The 22243-nt window shown below is 40.9% G+C and overlaps 1 protein-coding gene across 6 annotated transcripts in view; it reads right to left on the minus strand.

Moving 5' to 3' along the window:
- Nucleotides 1–18978, minus strand: part of LOC124136903 — a 32275-nt gene extending 13297 nt beyond the window's left edge. The window contains exon 1 of one of the 6 annotated variants that reach the window (XM_048402356.1): nt 18858–18978. The gene's annotated coding sequence lies outside the window, so the exon portion shown is untranslated. Of the gene's footprint in view, nt 1–4393; nt 4606–8216; nt 8570–11757; nt 11794–11836; nt 11925–18857 lie in introns of those variants that run through there. The other 5 variants (XM_048402348.1, XM_048402369.1, XM_048402361.1 and 2 more) reach the window with 5 other exon arrangements.
- Between the last annotated feature and the right edge of the window lie 3265 nt (nt 18979–22243).

The following is a 22243-nucleotide window of genomic DNA, read 5'->3' on the forward strand; positions in this document are numbered from 1 at the left end:
TTGATATCGCTTTTAGCAATATTCCAGCAATATCACGGCGGGGGACAACAGAAAGGGGCTTCACACATTGTACCCATGTCGGGAATCGAATCCGGATCTTCGGCGTGACGAGCGAACGCTTTTACCACTAGGCTACCCGACCGCCCCTTTTCCAACAAGACAACTACTCTTGTCTATATATGGGTGCCATATGGAACATGGGCCAATTTTGAACAATCGATTACCATCTGTTGATTATTCATATGATGTATAAAATATTCATTTAAAATCACTTTTTGCATTTCTTTGTTGTTGTTGCAGAGTATATATAAATCACGCACATACGTACGTACGCACGCACGCACACCATCCTCACCTCAGCTCCAGCAGCCTTAACTCATCACAGAAACTAACTTTATATCGGGGAAAGTATGTTACTTTTAAGTTAGGCCAGTTGGCGAATTATTTATTTCGAATTCCACACTGACATGTGACGAGTAATGTATGTTTAAGGTTCCCTGGGGTGGTGATAACAGTGACTGGTCTGGCACAGTGCATCTGTTTGACTGATGAATGTTTGCCCATGTGTGAACTATCATCTACATTATCCATGAACGCTATGTCCATAGATATATATAGATATATATAGATATACGCATTCCCCAAACCATCGTGATAGACAAGATAATGTCCTTGTCAATTGCCAATTAGAGGTGTTTTCTGGAAATAGATCTAGCGACCCCTTTTTCCATTATATTTTGGTTACAATGACGTTGTATTCATGTGAGATATTTTCATGAACAGTACATACAGATATTACCAGTGTCGATGAACAGAACATACAGGTTGTACCAATGTCCATGAACAGTACATACAGGATGTACCAATGTCCATGAACAGTACATACAGGACGTACCAATGTCCATGATCAGTACATACATATTGTACCAATGTCCATGAACAGTACATACATATTGTACCAATGTCCATGAACAATACATACAGGATGTACCAATGTCCATGAACAATACATACAGGATGTACCAATGTCCATGGTCAGTACATACAGGATGTACCAATGTCCATGAACAGTACATACAGGATGTACCAATGTCCATGAACAGTACATACTTATTGTACCAATGTCCATGAACAGTACATACAGGATGTACCAATGTCCATGAACAGTACATACAGGATGTACCAATGTCCATGAACAGTACATACTTATTGTACCAATGTCCATGAACAGTACATACAGGATGTACCAATGTCCATGAACAGTACATACATATTGTACCAATGTCCATGAACAGTATATACAGGATGTACTAATGTCCATGAACAGTACATACTTATTGTACCAATGCCCTTGAACAGTACACACAGGATGTACCAATGTCCTTGAACAGTACATACAGGATGTACCAGTGTCCATGAACAGTAGATACATATTGTACCAATGTCCATGAACAGTACATACAGGATGTACCAATGTCCATGAACAGTACATACAGGATGTACCAATGCCCATGAACAGTAGATACATATTGTACCAATGTCCATGAACAGTACATACAGGATGTACCAATGTCCATGAACAGTACATAAAGGATGTACCAATGTCCATGAACAGTACATACTTATTGTACCAATGTCCATGAACAATACATACTGGATGTACCAATGTCCATGAACAATACATACATGATGTACCAATGTCCATGAACAGTACATACAGGATGTACCAATGTCCATGAACAGTAGATACATATTGTATCAATGTCCATGATCAGTACATACATATTGTACCAATGTCATGAACAATACATACAGGATGTACCAATGTCCATGAACAGTACATACAGGATGTACCAATGTCCATGAACAGTACATACAGGATGTACCAATGTCCATGAACAGTACATACAGGATGTACCAATGTCCATGAACAGTATATAATGGATGTACCAATGTCCATGAACAGTACATACAGGATGTACCAATGTCCATGAACAGTACATACAGGATGTACCATTGTCCATGAACAGTACATACAGGATGTACCATTGTCCATGAACAGTACATACAGGATGTACCAATGTCCATGAACAGTACATACAGGATGTACCAATGTCCATGAACAGTACTTACATATTGTACCAATGTCCATGAACAGTACATACAGGATGTACAGATGTCCATGAACAGTATATACAGGATGTACTAATGTCCATGAACAGTACATACTTATTGTACCAATGTCCTTGAACAGTACACACAGGATGTACCAATGTCCTTGAACAGTACATACAGGATGTACCAGTGTCCATGAACAGTAGATACATATTGTACCAATGTCCATAAACAGTACATAAAGGATGTACCAATGTCCATGAACAGTACATACAGGATGTACCAATGCCCATGAACAGTAGATACATATTGTACCAATGTCCATGAACAGTACATACAGGATGTACCAATGTCCATGAACAGTACATAAAGGATGTACCAATGTCCATGAACAGTACATGCTTATTGTACCAATGTCCATGAACAATACATACTGGATGTACCAATGTCCATGAACAATACATACTGGATGTACCAATGTCCATGAACAATACATACATGATGTACCAATGTCCATGAACAGTACATACAGGATGTACCAATGTCCATGAACAGTAGATACATATTGTATCAATGTCCATGATCAGTACATACATATTGTACAAATGTCATGAACAATACATACAGGATGTACCAATGTCCATGAACAGTACATACAGGATGTACCAATGTCCATGAACAGTACATACAGGATGTACCAATGTCCATGAACAGTACATACAGGATGTACCAATGTCCATGAACAGTACATACAGGATGTACCAATGTCCATGAACAGTACATACAGGATGTACCAATGTCCATGAACAGTACATACAGGATGTACCATTGTCCATGAACAGTACATACAGGATGTACCATTGTCCATGAACAGTACATACATATTGTACCAATGTCCATGAACAATACATACTGGATGTACCAATGTCCATGAACAGTACATATTTATTGTACCAATGTCCACGAACAGTACATATTTATTGTACCAATGTCCATAAACAGTACATACAGGATGTACCAATGTCCATGAACAGTACATACTTATTGTATCAATGTCCATGAACAGTACATACAGGATGTACCAATGTCCATGAACAATACATACATGATGTACCAATGTCCATGAACAGTACATACAGGATGTACCAATGTCCATGAACAGTACATACTTATTGTACCAATGTCCATGAACAGTACATACAGGATGTACCAATGTCCATGAACAGTATATAATGGATGTACCAATGTCCATGAACAGTACATACAGGATGTACCAATGTCCATGAACAATACATACAGGATGTACCATTGTCCATGAACAGTACATACAGGATGTACCATTGTCCATGAACAGTACATACATATTGTACCAATGTCCATGAACAGTACATACAGGATGTACCAATGCCCATGAACAGTACTTACATATTGTACGAATGTCCATGAACAGTACATACAGGATGTACAGATGTCCATGAACAGTACATACAGGATGTACCAATGTCCATGAACAGTACATACAGGATGTACCAATGTCCATGAACAGTACATACAGGATGTACCAATGTCCATGAACAGTACATACAGGATGTACCATTGTCCATGAACAGTACATACAGGATGTACCATTGTCCATGAACAGTACATACTTATTGTACCAATGTCCATGAACAGTACATACAGGATGTACCAATGTCCATGAACAATACATACAGGATGTACCAATGTCCATGAACAGTACATACAGGATGTACCAGTGTCCATGAACAGTACATACAGGATGTACCAATGTCCATGAACAGTACATACAGGATGTACCAATGTCCATGAACTGAACAGATGTAATTAGTGCCAGGTAACGTACCCCCCACCCCCCAATGGCCCGTCCGTGTATTTTCGAGAATGATCAAGAAGGCGTGTTGCTGACTCGTGAATTACCTGTTAACGCGCTGAGCGAGCGTAACGTACGAGATGATATCGCAGACAATTCACGGATCAGAAACACCTCTCCCGAAGTCATTCTACAACTGACGCTCAAGCTGGTCCCTTATGGTGCCGATTTCAAGATGTATTTATGTAACTGCATCACACAAACATTTTTTGCTCTACTCCCCCACCCCCTTCCCATTAATATTTCAACTGTTAGTATTAAAATAAAAAAAATATTATACAAAATCACTGCTAAAAAAAATCGTACCTAATAGATAACAACCTAGTGAGTCAGCTTGGAACGACACTCGTAACTGGTGATGATCTTTAGTAAGTAAAATAGGCATACCCACACTCTCCGAGGTGTCGAATATCCCTGCAGTCGCCAGTCGTCAGGTCATCCAGTCTTTCACGACCAAAACTATAGGGATACATTCCTTGTCAGGTCGAGTTCATTATGTATATCATGATATGGGCAGTATTGTCAATTTCTAGAAAAGTCTGTATGATGAAGCGAAAATACTAGTGATAATACAGCATTTAACACAGTCTTCTCCAGTATCGAAAGACTTCGTCGGAACACGTGTGCACGATATAGTCATGCATCGACCTGTTGCACGGGTCATAAGGCAATGTCAAGGGCGACACAAGCACGAGGGAGGGAAATCTCCGGGTACAATCTCCAAACAGACACTCTATTCTACTCCTGTACTGTACACGTCCAACACACCCCCAGGGTGTTCACGGGGATAATGCTTTGTTTGTTTGTTGTTTAACGCGGACTCAGCAATATTCCAGCTATATGACGGCGGTCTGTAAATAATCGAGGCTAGATCAGACAATCTAGTGATTAATATCATGAGCATCGACCTACGCAATTGGGATACGATGACATGCATCAACCAAGTCAGCGAGGCTGACCACCCGATCCCGTTAGTCGCCTTTTGCGACAAGCATTGTTTGCTGACCCGGATGTTCACGGGGATGACTGCAGCCATTCACAAGTTTTAACACTTCATTGAGGAGCTACGATGCTAAAGGAACATTAGACATGTTATAAAGATGATGAAAACATTTTATATTTTCTTTATCATTTTTAGCAAAGACTGGGTTACAATTATTAGGATTCAACCATAGGAATTGTTGAACAACAGGGCGACAGTACATGCATAAAGGATGATCGCTGATATACGAAATGTATTGGCCTATGTCAGCGCACTGGGGTGAAATGGCCTGTGATGGTAGGCTATTTTATTGATAATTCAAATAGAAATGGTTGCACACTCGTGTTACACGTTACAGGCAAGATACTACTACTACTACTAGATTGTCTGGTCCAGACTCGATTATATACAGACCGCCGTCATATAGCTGGAATATTGCTGGGTGCGGCGTTAAACAAAAAACAAACTACTACTACCCTACTACTCAAAGATACTTTGACTAAATTTATACTACTCAATATTTGCTGGGATAATTGTTATATGGCATTGTTTTATTGTTTAACAGTGATTGTGGCTGTGTTGTATTGTTTCTGTTGGGATTCGGAAAACGCTTTTTGCATTGTGTTTTGGGCAGTGATTAGTCGTATGGAAGTTACTATATTTAGGTGTGGTATGTAAACTTCAGGTCCGGTATGCAGCGGACGGTGATAGTATGTTATGAAAACTTCTTTAATGTTCTAGTACCGTAAGACTGGTGATGACACTGCATAGAAATTTCCAGAAGCTTGTTAGGTTGTATATTTTGCGGGACAAGAGCGTCTTTACGTATCTTTGTCACGCATGACATTGGAACCAGCTTTCATGTGAGGATCGCTCATCATCACTGATTCCCTGCCTAACCCATCTCGGAAGCTTGATCACTGTCGCTGCTGGGTGAATGTATACTGAATCGCAAAAGAAACGTCATCATGGACAGATATATGAGAAACCTTATTTGTCCAAACACTGTAAACATACTTTGAGACATATCAAAAAGATGAAACTTGGCAAAACTGATCGTCAAGGTTGAAATTAAAGTGTTAAATGTTCTTAAAGTGAAACACATCACTAGTCTCTGAGAAAATCGCATCACAAGTCAGTATCTCGTTGTCCGCCATGTGCATTGATGACTGCCGTGCAACGTCGATACATGGAATGGATGAGGCGGTTGATGAAGGCCATAGGCACTTGAGCCCACACTCTGAGGAACGCCTGACGCAGTTCAGCTGCAGTTGTCGGCCTTGGTCGGACGTCATTCAGCCGTCTTTGAATCTCGTCCCACAGGTGCTCAATGGGATTTAAATCGGGACTGAGGGCAGGCCACTGCATGGTTCTGATGCCATTCTGCTGGAGGAAGTCTCTTGTTGCTCTCGCAGTGTGGGCACGGGCGTTATGCTGAAACTCGTGGTTTGGGCGATGTGCCAAATGAGGTATGGCGTGTGGTCTCAAGACTTGATCAATGTACCGAGCTGCTGTGACACCTGTGAACTGCTGTTGAGATACAGTAACGACTCTCGTCTGAGAAGAGGACTCTTCTCCACTGCTAGTGGCGCCAATGCTGGTGCTGTGTTGCCCACTGAAGACGGTCCCGGCGATGACGTGGTGTCAGGATGGGTCCTCGGTTTGGCCTGTGACAGTAGAGGTGTCTGCTCGTCAATGCACTGTGTCCGCACTAATGTGTCGCTGGTGTGTCCCCATGATCTGTCGAGCAGTTTCCGCAGCAGTAACAAAGCGATCTTGAAGATGCTGTCGCACAATCTGACGATCCTGACGTCGGGTGGTGACCCTTGGTCTTCCACTACGTGGTCGGTCATCTGAAGTGTTGGTGGTCTGGTACCGTTGCTGGAGCCTGTATATGGTCCTTACGTGGTCTTGGAATGCATTGGCTACTTGTCGGGCCGTTTGTTCAGCTTGCAATCGTCCAAGGGCTTGGTGTCGCTGATTTCGTGTCAATCTTGGCATGTGGTAACATATGGTAGCAATTCAATAACGAATGAATGTTATCCGATCTTGGTAGAATTTTATAGGGCAAGAAATGGGGGAACACATGTGCATTTCAATTTGTACGGAACACACGTGCATCATGTTACCATGGCCGTTGCCTTGATGCGTTTTATTGTCATCTGCTTTGGGTTTTTTAAAATCAAATTTCATTTTTCCGGACAAGGTTATGTTGAATTTTAGAACCTTTGACAAAAATTACCCAGATATTTAAATGACAACTTTTCATGCAATGTTACTTGGGATGACGTTTCTTTTGCGGTTCAGTATATATTATTATCACTGACTTTTACTATAACCACTGTATTTTTGCATTTGATACCGAAAACTGCAATAACATTATTATTCCGTCATTGAATATTGTACTACCACTCTATTGTGTAATGCCATTGTAATTGTTTTGCAGTAATATGTATTGATTTGTAAACTTATTTTTGTAATACATTTGTTGATTGTGTACAACTTGTTGGTTGTTTACCATTTGTTGTTTGTTAGTTGGTTTCACAGCAGGTTCCTTCACGTACAAATTTCTGGGTTAACATATTGTTTCAGTTTTGTGTATCATGGAAAGATAACAACATCCCAAACAAAAGTTGGGTGGGGTAGCACACACACACACACACACACACACACACACACACACACACACACACACACACACACACACACACACACACACACACACACACACACACACACACACACACACACACACGTATATACATACATGCTTAAATCAATCGTAAATAATCGAGTCTGGACCAGACAATCCAGTGATTGATATCATGAGCATCGATTCCCGCAATTGGGATCTATGACATGCATGAGTGTCTAGTGAGATGTTCTAAATATATGTAGCTGGAAAACACAATGGGCGAACGATCGCTTTCAAAGTTCGGAGAGATATGACATTCTGTATCGGGAGAAAAGGTTAACAGAATGGACGTGAATATTGTAAGACTATCTGGGAAATACCAAACTTAACACCCCTGTTCATAAAATGGACTTGTCCGACACTGCCGAGGCATGATTGTATTCAGGGAATCACTATTTCTTAAATACGGGTAAATATTTTTGAAGTTTGTACAGTGCTATTAACATAGTTAAAAATGCTGTACAAAATGTTGATATCACAAATAAACGACTCGTGGTCGTTGTTTATCTATCGGTAATATACGTTAAACTTACTTTACGTCATCGCAGGCAAGGAGCCGTGACGTCATCTCAAGCATGACATCTTATAACAATTGAATTGATTGTCCATTCACGGATAATACACCACTGCAAACATGCGTCATATGACACTTCCATCGTAGTTATGCGTAGGCGCTTTATCGCAAATTCCAGCTAATGTCAGCCTGGCGGCCTTCACCCACCGCTGCCTCCATCTGAGCGACAGATGACATTCACCCGCATTGTATTGATTACATCGGTAGTATTTCCCAACCCGCGTTGAATAACCCGCATCCACATTAACCTTCTCATGAGGCTGGACAGCAAGCATATATATCCTATGTCCTTGAGTATAGTCCTGAGGACGTTGTCCAGGAGTGTTATGAAAATTATTGTATTCATCTTGTTTTGGTTTCACTTTTCTCCTGACCTTCCCTGTGATGACAAAGAGGTTCACTATAAACTACTTTCGGAAATGGATGAAAAGGATTCAATTCTAAAAATCCAATTTATTATTTATTCAGTCGTTTAGGAGTTTATCGTAGCAAAACTATTAGCGAAATGGGAATAGTCTGAAACTGGGCACCAGTGAAAGATATATATGTTTCTCTTTCTTGCTCTTTGAAATCACATGACCCATACCTCAAACTAAAGCCAGTCGTCTAGGGCGCCGCGATTCGCTGTGCAGAGTTGCGTTCCTTGGACACGCCAGTAACCTATGATTGTGGGTTCGAATCCCGGTTCCCCCCGATTATGTTTCTAGGTTTGTCAGCACCATACCCGTGCTCGTGGGTTTCACCGAAGTGGTAAACGTCTGAGATCTGCTTCACTTCAGGCTTTCCTCCCACATTAAGCTGACACGCCGTGATATAACTGGAATACTGTTAAAAGCGGCGTTAAACCCAACTCACTCACTCACTCGAAACTAAAGTGGTTTCGAACCGAGGTCATACGAAGGACAAGGCAAGAGTGGAATAACAATTAGCATATTTTAACATTAAACTCTCGTTACTGAATAATCGTAACACTATTTCCTCTGCATTAGAAACCTACGCAATGCTGAGGAACAATGCTGGATGACACTCTGTGGATGATCAGGTCCGTCACGCATGCCTGTACAAATACTGGTCCCACTGAGAGACGCTGTGTATGCCATTTCGCTTGTTGGCGGACTGGATGTCTAAGGTTTTATGTCCTTTTATGTCCTTTAACGATAAAGATAAGGTTAGTTATATACTGTCATAGCCTGAACTGTCCTTTTTAATTACGAAAACCTGCCATAATATATTTAAGCAACCGTGCTGCCAATTTGTATGTTCCTACTTTATATATATTTAATTGTAATTGGTTACGGTTTTATCTAAAACCCTTTGTTCTGATGTATGCACAATAGTCTCTCCTAATTCTGCATGGAATGGCCAAACTTATTTTTAAGAATGTATGTGCATAATTTTGTGTATAAAATGTTGAGGTGGCCCTTTAATAAAATATCTCTCTGTCTATCCGACGTAACATATCGTTAAAACACATTATTGTGAATAATACAAAGAACAAATCAACGTGAGTGAATAACTGAGTTAATTAATAAAGCATTAATTCTTTTATATTTCACCGTATTCTCGTGTAAGTGAATGAGTGAGTTGTGTTTAACGCCGCTTTTAACAGTATTCCAGTTATATCACGGCGTGTCAGCTTAATGTGGGAGGAAAGCCCGAAGTGATGCAGGTCTCAGACGTTTACCACTTCGGTGAAACCCACGAGCACGGGTATGGTGCTGACAAACCTAGAAACACGATTGGGGCGAACCGGGATTCGAACCCATAGTCATAGGTTTCTGGCGTGACCAAGGGACGCAACTCTGCACAGCGAATCGCGGCGCCTTAGATTACTGGGCCACCCGTGCCGCCCGTATTCTCGTGTAACTAAAATATGACATTACATGTTAAGTGGGATGAAAAGTACAATTCAGGATAAAAGTCCACAATCTTGGCTCGGTCTCAGAAACTGTGTGTGAGAATATGCAACCTAACCTAAAGCCAAAGGCTATATTACATTCCACATCACATGAAATGTTAGGTATAGTCGTTGTAATGTACATGGTGAATATAGGCCAGAAGCTCATCCCCAGATTAAGGAACAGGCCACAATGTATTCGGTAGGTGGGTCACTCCCCCTAGTGCAACGTATAACAGTAGCGTTACTTTCGTGACGAATATTTAACATAATCTTAAAATAATAATGACGTGATCTGTCTTCGGTCACTCGAATAATCGATTACGGTCACAATCCCAGCTCCATGTTGATACCACAATCGCTACGTCATCACCAAACCCGTGCTCGTCTGTCACCGAAGTGGTAAACGTCAATGACCTGCATCACTGTGGGACGTTGTCCCACATCAGGCTGAGATCCGTGATTTAACCTTGTTACCGACCTAAGCGGCTCTAAATGAAACTAGATCTTCCGCTTATTAATATAACCACACTGTATCACGGGAACGAAACGTGTATGACGACTGTAATTGATTTTCGCAAGAAACACATGTAGGATTTTTGTCGTCTCTATAAGAAATAAACGACTCGTGGTCGTTGTTTATCGTACCAAAACAAAATGACTGCAGGGAGATTAAACCATGGGGGACGTATATTTCTTATATGAGATATCAACATTATGTACAACCTCCTAAGGATGTTGATAAAATGTGCAAACTTTAAAAATATTTACCCAAATTTTAATAATGATGACTCCCTGAATAGAATCCGATTTCGGCAATGTCGGACAAATACATTTTACGAACAGGTGGGTTAGGTTTGGTATTTCCAGCGTACTTTTACAACCCTCACGTCGATTTTCTGTACCTTTTCTCCTAAATCCGATCGCCACATATCTCCCACTTTTGGATGCGATCGTTCGACCACCGCGTTTTTTGCATACCCCGGCTACATCTATGGGGAACAACTTACAAGACACTTCCCCGTCATCAAGTTGCAATCACATCTACGAGTCTCCAGAAATAACGTCATGATAGAACACTGTTTTATCGTAAATAAACCACGCTTCGTTCTTCATTTTTCTGCGATTTATCGCGTAGCTATCTTATATATCAAATAACATGTTTTATCTTCCCGAGCGACCTGACATACATCATGAATAGCGAAGCCACGAGTGAAGTTTCAACATTGTCAGGTCACGCGAATTGATGATTTTACAAGAAAAGACAACTGAAATCTTCTACATATTATTTGATAGGTACTGAAGTAGACGGACGACAAAGTAGACACAGTTTATGGACGACAACTTCTTCAATGCACCATGAGAACGGCGTTTTGGAATAGGTCCTTATACATTATCCATACATTGTGTATACCTTGCTTTGTATCATATATAGTCTACTATGGTCTCTTTTCTGAAAAGACTAGTGTCAATGGTGCAGAGCGAGAGTAATTCCTGCATCAAGGGGTATTTCACCCAAGTTACATACTAGATATTCTATATTTCTATATATTACATACAGCATCGAATCACATCTACAAAATAAACAATTAGGCTTACATACCTATTCAGTTGTCCGGGCGGATGATGTTATGCTATGGTTTCAAAATGAAACTATAACCATGAGATAACCGCCTGCTTACCTTGAGACAAGTTGATTGGGATCACAAGGCGAATTGCTGCGAGACAAAATTCCTCGATAGTGTTGCGCACGCGGTGGCCTATGTGTCGGTTTTGTACTTACTGATAACTGCCCTATTTAGAGGCGTAGCAGCGACGTAAATTACAAGGGATAAACGCCAGGTTGAGCATAATGTGTCAATCACAGGTGACACGCGTCTACATTGGATGCGTTTCATGTGTTAATGGCCGCCTGATGGAACTCCTATGGTTGCATGCCGCTTTCAGCAATATTCCAGCAATGTCACAGCTGGGGGACACCAGAAATGGGCTTCACACATATTGTACCCATGTGGGGAATCGAACCCGGTCTTCGTCGAACGGTTGAACTACTAGCCTACGCCACCGCCCTCTTGTATAACTATCCTGTATAGACGTCGGTACTATAACGGATACTCCGATATCGAGAACACCATGACACAGACCGCCATCATATAGCTGGAATATTGCTGATTGCGGCGTTGAACAACAAACAAACAAACAAACAAACATTTTCACAAAGGGGTATATGACCAGATTGAGGATGATAAAATTATGGACAACAGCAGAACATCGTAGCAAGAGGAAGGAACGCGTCGGAAGAACGAGCACTACATTTATATGGCGGAACCATGGAAACGGTAAACGGTAGGGGTTGGAATTCGGGATTTGGGATTTCATATCTGAGGTAGGTATTGTGATCGTATCAAGATGACAAACTTGAGGGACGTGCGGTGACCAAGTATTGCAGATTTGGTGTTTGGACTCAGGCTGGAAGTTGTGACCCCATGGAAGTACCATGTATTACTGGGTGTATCATAGATATCCAATATGTGTACATGGTTAATGAGTGAGTGAGTGAGATGGGTTTAACGCCGCTTTTAACAGTTTTCCAGTTATATCACGGCGTGTCAGCTTAATGTGGAAGGAAAGCCCGAAGTGATGCAGATCTCAGACGTTTACCACTTCGGTGAAACCAACGAGCACGGGAATGGTGCTGACAAACCTAGAAACATAATCGGGGAGAACCGGATTCGATCGCTCCCCTTGAAATCTGACAAATGTCTGCATTAAAGAAATGTGTTTATGTACTGAGATATATTTGTTTGTTGTTTAACGTCGCACTCAGCAATATTACAGCTATATGACGGCGGTCTGAAAATAATCGAGTCTGGACTAGACAATCCAGTGATTGACATCATGGGCATCGATCCACGCAATTGGGATGCGATGACATGCATGAACCGAGTCAGCGAGCGAAATGTGCAATCACCCTATAGGTTACACAAAACCATAAGTTTTCCCATAGACTTCTTAAGTAACGTTATATTTGTTATTAAAACTAGCTAGACATTCAACAGCTATTACATATTCATGTGTTCGCAGTCTGGCCCTAAAGCAACCATAACAAATCTTAATCTGCACTGAAGGCTGCACACGAAACCGACTTGTGACAACTGATTCTGAGTTAGGGTAGCAGATCCTAAACACCCGAGATGAGTCTCATAATACGCCCCTTATAGATATTTACTTCCGTGTATTGATTATGGAAGCATCAACATTGTGGTGTCAATGACAAGTGCACTGTAGAGAACCTCCCAGGATGAACTTAGAATATATAAGGGGGCATCTCACATCTCACATTACATCAAGACCAGCGGTCGTGTGAACATCACGTTTTCATGCAGGATATCCTGCCTAGTCCTTTTTTGGAAGCTTGACCACTGTTGCTGCTAGGTGAACATTATTATCACTGACGTTTAGCTATCACTACTGCTATTGTATTTTATACTGCCATTGTAATTGTACTGCCATTGAATGTTGCACCATTTTCTTTGTTGTTTGTTAGCTACACACACACTTAATTCTTTTGCGTGTAGATTTCTGGGTAAACTTATTGTTTCATTTTGGAAGTGGACACATGACACTATGCAATCATGATGGAAAGTACTGCCATACTATCTCGGCCACCTATCAGACATTCTATTACTTTTTTCAGTCTTCATTGTTAAATCGAGAACATTTTCAAAATATGTTTCAAAGCCTAGTCTTAAAAGAAAGTCGCCATTTTGAAACTAGTTCCTAAAGCTCGAGAAAGTTGCTTTCTCATTGGCTAATCTCGACAGTAATTTCATCGGTCAAAGTTACCGAAATTCTCGTTCTGGCGTAATGAGATGTTCTAAGATCTTTGTGTAACAGAAGCGAAAAGTCATTTTTTAAAGGGGGCACGTAAATAAAACCCCATTTAAAAAATACTGAATGGTTTATGACTTATGTTCCGGACACGAAACGCAACGGACGGACCACGTTTCTACATCTGAAAAATTTCGTATGGGCGGGCAAAATAAGAAACCTCCATTAAAGTGAATGTGTATATGTTCAGTTATGTACTTTGCTATACAGCAAACACGGGTACGTATTAGTTTTGCAACAATGAAGTTAAGTTAATCTACTTAAAACAGCAACGACTCTTATTTTTCAGGCAATATGCATAAAATACAACAATTACTACTCTTCTTCTTATCCTACACCTTTGAATTTGTCGTCATTCGCCTGACGCTCACTTAGTGACTGTATCACAGGTATAATTAGTGGTAGAACCACTCAGATTACCTGGCAAACACTATTACAAATAACTACAACGTTCTCCCCTGTCTCTGAGGGTGTCAGTGATCTATAGCAATCAGCGGTTCACATTTGGCATTTCTGTCTGGGGTAATTATTCAATCTAGGATTGGGTTATAAATCCAGGTCTGATGTGCAGACTACCTGTTATGTAATATGCATGTGAGAACGCAGCAAGAGAGTAAAGGTCAATATAATAAAACACCGATCAAAGGATCAACCGATAACACGTTGATTGATTGATCACTTTTATCTTGCACAGTGGATATGTAGGTTCACTAAAGCAGACAGATTAGTGCCTTTGTAAAAACAACCTACTTTGTCTTTTACGAAGGCGTCAGCATGTCGGATTTGTAAACACAGAGAGTTTCTGGACAAATAGTTTTAAATGAAAACAACCCTCCACTTTGTTTCTGAAACGTTTTTCTTTAATAATTACAAGCAGCAGAATCTCTGCACTTGTACACAGCTGACGCAATACAAAATGATCATGTGTTTTTATTAGTTTCACCAAAATCAGTAAATGCACTATTGATCACTCAGTTGTCTTGTTTGTTTACAGGTCGCCGTCGCATGGCACGAATACTGCTGTGTGGCGTCAGGCAATAAGTACTCATTTTTGTATGCAAATAGTGCAAATGGCGGGTGCTACCGGCAGGGCAGGACATGCTTAACCTTTTTACGAACAGCTGGTGTCATCACTGTTTCACATACTTTTCATACTGTTTTGCCCTTACGCCAAATAGAATCTGGTTCGGTGAATAATCTAGACTGGTTCTTCTTTTGCATTGACAATTTATATTTCCAGAAGAAAAATGGGACGTGTTAGTTAATATAGCGGTCGGGGAATTGTGTCTTGACGGTTGAAGGTCGGCCCTTACAAAAGGTGGCTGGATTCTTCATTTCGTATCCAGACTCGTGAAGATCCGGGGTAGAATAGGTCTTCAGCAACCCATACTTGCTGTAAAAGGCGACTATGCTTGTCGTAAGAGGCGACTAACGGGATCGGGTGGTCAGGATCGCTGACTTGGTGGATGCATGTCATCGTATCCCAATTGCGTGGATCGATGTTCATGATGTCAGTAACTGGATTGTCTGGTCCAGACTCGATTATTCACAGACCGCCGTCGTATAGCTGGAATACTGCTGTGTCTCCCGAACAGGTTGACAGACAGGGAGTACGTCGAAAGAGTTGGTCGTCAAGGTCGTCCCAATTCTTCCGAACAACAGAAGAATTTATGCTATGATCATCATGATCATAATGAACAGACACCACCCCCTGAATCTCATGAAGCATATTCTTATAAGTTCTGAAAAATGAACGCTTTGCTGGATTGTTGAATATTCAATTTCCTATCTCAAGGGATAATATTAAGTAAGAGCGGCTTGTCCGAACGTTGGCTTGCTTAAAAAATCCTTTCAATTTTATTTGTTCACCGATATAAGTATTGCAGGCTGACATAATGCTATATACACTGTATATAGGTACGGTTGTTTATTGATTGCAATACACAAATGATACGAAAACAGATCTTGCTATTGTGTCAGTCACAGATTTTGTTTGACTGTGTCAACTAACCAGTAAGTCATTTAGTTTGAGTTAGTACTGGTATTAATATTAGCATTAGTTATTAGTGTCAGTATTAGAATATAGTGTATATAGTACATAGTGTAGCATTTAGTATTAGTTTGCAGTATTGGTTTTAATGATTTTAATGAAGAGGTGATACTACACTAAATGTATAATTATAATGACGTATCATGTTCCGACGTATGCATATCCTCTATATATGTATATTAATATTATTCAGATGACGTATCATGTTGTCACTGTTTTTGGTTATAGTTTACAATGTTCTTATTGAGTGTTACTGTGCATTTCAGGGTGTAAAAATATAACTCACTACTTGTCATCAAGGTGAGGTGAAATGGGTTTTAAACGTCGCGTCCACGATTATTGCACTTATATAGCGACGTGCATGTACGTGTGCGTGTGTGTGGCTGCTTGTACTAGTCCGGACTGATGCCGATTTATAGTGCTAGCTCACTGAGATACCATGCCGCAGTTTAACATGAATTCCCCACACAGTATACTGACTCCGAGCCGACCAGTCCTTGTTTTAGCCCCTTAATGCCGAGCGCCAGACAGGGTAACAACAAGTACCATCTTTTAAAGTCTTTTGGTATGACGCGGCCGGGGATCGAACCCCGGACCTTCCGCTCTACCACTAGACCACGGAGGCGGTCTACTTGTCATCAAATAAAACGAATCACACCCGTAGCCGTGCTGTCACATCATTCAGCGATGCACATACATTCTGCTCCACTATGAATGACAAAAGTTCAATTTCCCTGAACGCAGGGACCAATGTCCCTTCTCTTCAACCACCACTTTGAAGTTAAGTGAAAATACCCCACGCACTCATAAATGCCACTCGATGTTGCATATGTACAGCGGAAATTTACAGGATTGAAGTGTCTCGCAGTGAATGGATCCCTAAACGGCACGTCCTGTAATCGGCGAACTTGAAATGTGTAACGCATTCATTACTGCGAGTTATCAAGTTACAAAGTCTCTGTTATTGTGTGGCACTTGACCTATGGTGGTCCGACCATCCGCAGAAGGTAACTCAAACTACCAACAGTGTCATGGGAGATGTCACGTCTAACAGTGTCATGGTGCGGATCCCGGGTTAGAATTGTTTTCCAGAGCGCCGTTCCATAAAAACAATCGAAATGCTGAGACGATCGTTACTCCCATACTTTAACGTAGACGTACGACAGCCGTAGCGCTGAGACGATCGTAACTCCCATACTTTAACGTAGACGTACGACAGCCGTAGCGCTGAGACGATTGTAACTCCCATACTTTAACGTAGACGTACGACAGCCGTAGCGCTGAGACGATTGTAACTCCCATACTTTAACGTAGATGTACGACAGCCGTAGCGCTGAGACGATTGTAACTCCCATACTTTAACGTAGACGTACGACAGCCGTAGCGCTAAGAGAATCGTAACTCCCATACTTTAAACACAGACCTACGTCAGTCGTACCGCAAAGACGAACGTAACTCCCATACTTTAACACAGACTTACGTCAGTCGTACCGCAAAGGCGAACGTAACTCCCGTCCTTTAACACAGACTTACGACAGAGGTAGCGCTAAGGACGGTCTCTTCTCGATGCATGGGAGTCAGCTGACTCTAAAAGTCCAGTTTGCCGAACTGGGCTGGAATTTGGTGACTTGATCGTATAGTCACCAGTGGTTATTACGAGTTGTGTCCCTATCTTTATTCTATATCGAAAACACAGTATATTATCTTAGTTTCTTTCCACAACGAAACAAATAAGGGTTGTGAGGATATTGAGTGAAGCCGCATGGGCTGGGGCCATTGTCTTGAGAGGGTTGTCAGATCTGAAATACCAACAATAGCCTAAAAAACAACGGCCCTGTATATATGATAAGCCTTTTGAATGTGTGGATCGCAACTATATTTTGGCGCAACATGAAGTGGCCACCCCTACAGAATCGATGCTGGTATGCTGGTATGACTGTGCAATCACTGCGCATCTCGACTGTCGGTATGGGAGTTATCATTGCTCGTAAAATATAGGGGCGCTCGGGTAGCCTAGTGGTTAAAGCTTTCGCTCGTCACGCCGAAGACCTAGGTTCGATTCCCGATTCCCGGTACAATGTGTGAAGCCCATTTGTGGTGTCCCCCGCCGTGATATTGCTGGAATATTGCTAAAAGCGGCGTAAAACCTCACGCACTCTCTCACTCGTAAAATATATCTCGCTATCCGGTTGGCAAGTCTTGTAAAAACCCACACAAATCGGGCCGGTCTGTACGGGTATCATGACACCGTTGTGTCTGATGTGACGTACCTCACTTGTTTGTCGGGTAAACAATTACCTTAAACTGTAGCGAGGGTGGACACAATGTAGGTCTAAATGTCAAGTGTATGTCAATGAAATATACAATTATTTTTTTTAACTTATGAACAGGTAAGGGCAGGAGCTCAGTGTCCTCGTCTGCGTCTGCGTCTGCGTCTGCGTATGCGCGGGTGCATCCTATCTTGTTTAAAAGACACAATTTGGGAGGTACTTCAAGCAACAACAAAACTGGCCGTGAAATCAGCTGCTATCTTACACAATTTTGTTCACCAGGATTCCATATCACAGAATTCCTTGCCACCTCTTCATCTAAATGAGAGTAAAAGATTTGGCAGTTTTTCCCGGAGAGGCACCACAACCCAAGGTGTGAGAGAAATGTATATAGAATACTTCACAGAGTAAGGAGAAGTACCTTGGCAGCAAGATATGATAACAAGGGGATTGCCCATTGAGTAGAAGAGACCTAATCAACTATATTGTTACCTGTCATGGGATTGAATCACTTAGCTCCCTTGATCTTGCTCATCTTCTGACGTCACTTGCGAGTCCAATCCAGACACGGAAGGTTCCAATGCGTCAATGTCATCTGGTATATTCGTGTCACTCCTGAATTGAGTATAAACCGTAATCGCATATATATCAATTCTTTGATCAAAATTTCGATCTTTCTTCTTGAAATATATACTTGCGTCATAAATGTATTCCTCTATCAATAAACAAACTTTTTTAAACATAATGATATATTTACAGTTTGAAAATGTTTTCACTCATAATTATTCAGTATATCCTATATGCGAGTCAAGGAATCCCAGGTAATTATACCATGTCATATGAGGACATCTCCATCGCGTTTTCAAAACTGTTAATTGTTTAAAACTTTGTATTCCGATTTTCCTGAAAACTTTTTTTCTTCTTATTTTGAACAATTTTATTGACACTATTTTACTCAGATTCAGGTTCGTTTTACTTAATTTGGACTTCCTTTCTGTTTGAAATGAGTGAGTGAAGTTTTACGCCCCTGTATTCCAGCAATATCACGGCGGGGGACACCAGAAATGGGTTTCACACATTGTACCCATTTAGGGCGTCGAACCCGGGTCTTCGGCGTGACGAGCGAACGCTTTAACCACGAGGCTACCCGACCGCCCCTTTTCTGATTTGAACTCGAACAACTATAAATAACACATACCCTAGCAGCTGATCATGGAAGTGGTGTCCCTTTGTTCAGACAGGAAGGTCACTCTCATTTTTTACAACATTATACAAGTAATTACTCTTGGCGAGGTATGCGAAAACAAGAACCCGAGCGCGAGGACCTGACACCTGAGGTCGTCGAAGCCCGAAGGGGTCGTGTCCGAGGTCTTTGTTTTCGCATATTTACGTCGTCAAGAAAAACTAACGTGGCTATATCCCTCGCCCCTGTTGCATAATTTATGACATAATTAAATCTAAACAAACCCTAACCTTTTTTAACCGAGGTGGAACATTGTTAAAAAAAGAAGAGTTTGGAACCTAAGTCCATCTTGCTGCCATGGAAACGTAAAAAAAATAAAAAATTCTAAAATTTCTAAATAGCAAAAGGCACCAGTTCAGCATGTACCTGACAGACCTGCAAAGTTTGATGAAAAAATATTGAACGGTTTATGAGATATGCTCCGGAAACGAACCCTACCCTCACAGAACCTAAATCCATCTTGTTGCCATGGAAACGTAAAAAATAAAAATTTCTAAAATTTCCTAATTACAGAAAGCACCAGTTCAGCATGTACTTGACAGACCTGCAAAGACCTGAAAAAATATTGAACGATTTCTGAGTTAATGCTCCGGAAACGAAACGTGACGGACGTTAGGACGGACGTAAGGACGGACGGACGGACGGACGGACGGACGGAGCCCGTTTCTATATCCCCCGCCAACTTTGTTGGGCGGGGGATAATAATTCGTTTTGTTATACCGAAATTCACTCTTTAGATGATGAAGCCTTTAATCCGTCCTCTGCCCCATTACAGTAACTTAGCTGCGAACCGTGAAAGGTTAGTACCAGACGCCATCTTGTTTTCTAGCAGACGGGTCAATAGTCATCATGTTACAGGTCAATACTGATCATGTGACGAGTCAATAATCGCGGTCAGTGTCAGTCACATGATTTCGGGGTCTACATTGAAATGTATTGTTTCGTCACGTGGTACGGATTAACCAATGGAATTGCAAGATTCTTAATATGGGTATAACAAAACAATATCACTTGGTGACCGTATTCGCAATAACAGGTACAGGAATAACAACTGAAAATGAAATGAAATTGTAACTTTTAATTTTTAACTATTTATATTAAAGCTTAGTCATTCCCATTTGTAAACGGTTTGTTAATAGGATTGCTGAAAACATTTTTATTTATCTCAAAAAGAATTTTTTTTCTCGTCGTCAATCTTTATTTTGAATTTATATTTGCTTAAGCTTACCTTTGTCACGAGGAATGTACATTTTGAAACGTTTGGAAAATTACATAATTAACCTAATATATCAGGATTTCAGTTTGTATTTCAAATTTGAAATTAGTGTACATTATTTAGGATCTTTATAAATTAAAACAATATATCCATTTACTTCCAGGGCACCGAAGTGAGGCGGTACGTTGCTACACCAGGACGAACAACGTGAGATCGCTTCAAATATTATATCAACCGCCAAGATGCAGAGAAGCCTCGGAGGATGTCCAGTTGACCACAGCAAAAGTTGACCGATTGTGTTCAATTTCAATATTACATGAAAATAGTGTACATCACGAGAAAAAATATATCCCATATTTGCTCGTGTAATAAACTTTGAAAACATATTATTAAGAATATCCCGTTTAAATTGGGCGTGAGGACATTATGGCAAAAAAGTGATTAAGGGCGGATCCAGCATTTTTAAAAGGGAGGGGTCCAACGTATCAAACTCCTCTCTCAGATAATGTTACTGCCTACAACGTACTACATTTGGTTTTTAAAAAGGGGTGGGGGTCCGGACCACCTGGACACCTCCTCTGGATCTGCCTATGGTGACGTGCACAAACAATGGAGTGACGTGACTGGAGGTTTATAAGAACTGAAAGTTCTTGTGTACCACTTGACCTTCGGTCTCGTGCTGTAGACAAGGTTCGAATGTTACTAGCCAACCTAACCGGCGCTCGACGACAGCGGACTTTGTGCATGGAGTCACTGGCGGCGAGATCCCTGTCTAGTGGTGTACAATATCACCTTTATCAGCTCGTATTATCCAATACAGCTCGCCTCTGAAACAAGTAAATCAGTTAACCCTTTCTGACCATAAGTCACCTTTGTTAACCGCTCCCTATCCTTGCTCAAAGGTTGTACTGAATGAAAAGTCCATGAGTATATAGTAATTCAATCCTTATAATATAATTTGATATATACAAGTCCAATTACAATTCCAGTACAGTCTAAGGACGCCAGACTTTTATAAGAACAACTTGTTCTTCTTATTTATATAATCTAGAAATTGATATAAACTTATAATTATAGCCTTAAAGACTTGTGCAAATCTAACCGTCCAGTTTCCATGATGTACTGGGCTCGGGGTGTCAACAATAGGTTGCAGCCTTCTTGTTTCTTCCCATAGTTTGTCCAAATGTACGACATGTAAATCGAGCTGATTGTCTTTCTGACAGTATCTAAATTGAAATAATCCAAATGAGATATACAATCATGCATAACCAGCGCTGACAGGGCTGGTATTCCAAGATATTTTTCTACCTTTCTAGCAATACGGAATCACCTACATGTGCAACGTAAAGTCACGTAAGCGCCCTCGTTTGATATCTACATATCTGATAATGCATATGATTGGAAGGTTATATCCTTACG

This window comes from Haliotis rufescens, unplaced genomic scaffold (genome assembly GCF_023055435.1).
Source record: "Haliotis rufescens isolate VD_foot unplaced genomic scaffold, xgHalRufe1.0.p SCAF_1, whole genome shotgun sequence".
Classification (NCBI taxonomy): domain Eukaryota; kingdom Metazoa; phylum Mollusca; class Gastropoda; order Lepetellida; family Haliotidae; genus Haliotis; species Haliotis rufescens.